Here is a 3,538-nt window from a genome sequence, read left to right as displayed (position 1 = left end):
AGCTGGCCTCTAATGCAGATCAGACGTGGTGTGGTAGAAACCAACTACACTGTTTCTAATCCAAAACTAAGGGACCAGTCTACAAGAAGTTACTGCCAATGTCACAGAGTAAAAGCCACAGATCCACATTAGCCAGTTTTGCCCATGGAGAGGGAACCTAGTGACTCACAGAATGCATTCCTTGACCAGCCCCTGCAACATCTCTAAACATTCCCTGCTCGTGACAGATTTTTCTGCCAATTTCACTTGAGTCTCTGGACTTCAAACCTGGCAAAGAAAGTGGCATATCAAAGATCCTCAGATTTCCATCTCAAAAAAGGAGGACATCATTAAGCTGAAATTCAGAAGCTCACCCATCGAGGGCAGAAAACACTGGGGCTTCCTCATCAGTGTTACTACCCCATTGTCAAGGAAGGGTGAATTCAGGCTTTCAGGATTTGGTTCCTCTGATGACTCAGCCCACACTTGATTGCAGATATGCCCTGGAAGTCTTTAGAACTACAGATCATAATTTCTGATTATGACTTTCAGTTCCCTCAAATAGAAGACAAAAAACAGTCTTTATTAGGATCACTTGGCCACTTGTTAAGGCAAGGAAGATATAATGTGAGTATAACCATAGAATATACTCAGTATTAAACAAGGCAGAGGCTTGCTCAGTGTGCTCCCCAAGGAAAATGTCTAGTGTAATCAGAACCATGGGGATTGTGCATACACCCCAGCCATAATCTGTCTTCAGTACCTTAAGGACTCGATAATTTGTTCATGTTTTCTCTTTGCTGTAGAGGCTGTACAACCCCTCAAAGAAGAGCCAAATTAAACTCCTTTTTCCCATGTTGCAAGATGGAAGCCTTAAGCTCTACTTCTCTATGTGACAAACTGATTCAAACACAATTTATGTACAGATTTCCTTTGTGAAAAAAATCTAGAAACTGGTTAAGAAGGTCCCTTACCCAATTCATGCATGAAACCAGGCCTACTGAAGCTGTTAGGGAAACAGAAGATACTCTCTTTCATAAAACATATCTTGGCATAGCATAAGCGATTGGGACAAGACCCCACAGCTCCCTGCCACTTCCTGGGAACGGGAAGAGATGCACCACACAGCCAAAGCCTCAAGTATTTTTGGAGCTATCCATAGACTATATAGAAGTATATGTAAGACTATATGTAAGTATATATTTACACACATATTACTTATATGTATATGGTAGGGGAGGGGAGGAAGAGTTTAACTCAATAATATGAGAGGGTCCTCTTATTAATAAAAAAGCATCAGGCACTCTGAATATGAAGAGCCAAACTAATGCCATGACAGGCTTCAAATAAGCCTCAGAAACTAGAAGGCCTAAGTTACTGTTTTCCCAGGAGTGACTCAGCAGAGGTGGAAAGAACAAAAGACCCACACCCACCTATTGCCTGAGCAAGCAGCACCCCTAGCCGGGACCAATCATAAGACACCAGAAAGATACCTGACATTCCCGCTACTTTTTAGGCCTTTTTAGTTTTAAATTAGCCAATCACCCTGCGCTGCACCAACCTCTGCCAATGTGCCATCCTATTCTATTGTAATCCCTGCCCCTCACCACACCGTTCACCGCATCCTTCAACCCTACTGTAATAAATATCCTGCTCCACTGGTGATCCAGGCTCTCAGCAGGGATCCACTGAATTGGTGAGATCTGAGAGATGGAGCTTAAGCCGGAATAAACACCCTTTGCTTTGGCATATGTGTCTCGGACTCCCTGGTGGTCTTGGTTTTTGGGGAGCCCGTAATCTGGACATAACAAATATTTCAAATATGTAAAATACAGAATCTCCAAACAGAAAACAATAACTTATGCTAACACAATCGTGAGAGTGTTTTTGGTTTGTTGTTGTTGTTGTTGTTGTTGTTGTGTGTGTGTATATGTTTTGTTTTTGTTTTTTTGCAGCATCTCCTAAATGAGAAATGGAACAGATCACTAGGCACTAAATATATGATGGATCAAAATTAAGGTATACCTGTGAAATTTATATTTTAGGTTTCTTTGTAGCATCTTCTTAGCTTTCCATCACTTGTTTATAATGTTTCTACTATACTGTATAAAATTTGAAACAGCTAGACTAGCTAAATAAGGTAAGGAAAGGGAGATTTTATTATCAAGAATTTTGGACAAAGATATACAGCAAACAAAAAGCTAATAATTCTCTAAATTGAGGTTTAAAGTCTGTCTAAAAACCTCCACAACTGCTTATTATATTACAAAATACCCTTCAGGCACATCCTTGAGCCAGCTCTGGCTCCCATATGAGGAACGTCTGATCATAAATAATTAAGCTGCAAGTAGAAGTTATGATACATTAAAAACATACCAGAAGAATGGAAATCCTAAGTGTAAAGGCAGTGAACAATTACACTTCTGGAAAATAGGACTCAGCAATGTGCCCTAGCACAACCTTCGGTGTCACAATACATGTATTATTAAGTTTTTAATAAATGTTTATTTATATATTCAGAGAGAGAGAGAGAGAGAGAGAGAGAGAGAGAGAGAGAGAGGGACAGAGCACGAGCTGGGGAGGGGCAGAGAGAGAGGGAAACACAGAATCCAAATAGGATCAGATACCAAGATTTCAGCACAGAACCTGATGTGGGGCTTGAACTCATGAACAACAATATCATGACCAGAGATGAAGTCAGACACTCAAATGACTGAACCACCCAAGTGCCCCAGAATGCATGTATTACTGTAAGAGAGGTTCAGTAATCTGATGTTCAAGTTACTTGGGTATTGGTTGTCCTACTGATGACATACTAATAGGAAAATTTTGATAGATCATAAATTCCCTAATGGATTAGAACATAACTCATGATAAAAGAAAGGAGGAACACTTGGTCCAATGATATGCATAAGGTATCTTTTGCCAGAAAAAAATGACTCTAGTTGCTTTTAGGAAAGCAGGCATTTAATTTGTATTAATGTTATTAAGAGACAATAGTTTCTCAAGTCCAAGTGGTATGTCCTAGTTGTGACAGATGAGAAGGTAGTTGAGTCTACCTATATTATATGTGTATGTATATGCTGTGTATAATGTTTTAATTTCCTCTACTCCATTTCACTTCGTAAAACCTCAAGTTTCATAAGTACCAACAACTTGCACCATACTTCTCTGTGTTCTCGAACATGCCAGGAGTAACTTTAGCATTGTCCAGTATTCCTTCCTAAAAGGAATTTTTTCCAAATTTTTAAACATCACCTTCTCAATGAATTAGGATCCATGTCCAATTTACCTTTGTATTTTCAATATTTAACACGTTTCCTGATGTAGGATTTTTCCTCCCTTTGGATTGCCTCTTCTTAAGGGCCAGGTGGCTGGGATATGGCTACTATGAATCAGCCTCTAGAAAGCAAGTTTCTTCAGCCATTTTGATCTTATTTTTGTGTACGGTGTAAGAAAGTGGTCTAGTTTCATTCTTCTACATGTTGCTGTCCAATTTTCCCAGCACCACCTGCTAAAGAGGCAGTCTTTTCTCCATTGGATACTCTTTCCTGCTTTG

This window comes from Suricata suricatta, chromosome 11 (assembly GCF_006229205.1).
Source record: "Suricata suricatta isolate VVHF042 chromosome 11, meerkat_22Aug2017_6uvM2_HiC, whole genome shotgun sequence".
Classification (NCBI taxonomy): domain Eukaryota; kingdom Metazoa; phylum Chordata; class Mammalia; order Carnivora; family Herpestidae; genus Suricata; species Suricata suricatta.
Note: the sequence above shows the minus strand (reverse complement) of the source record.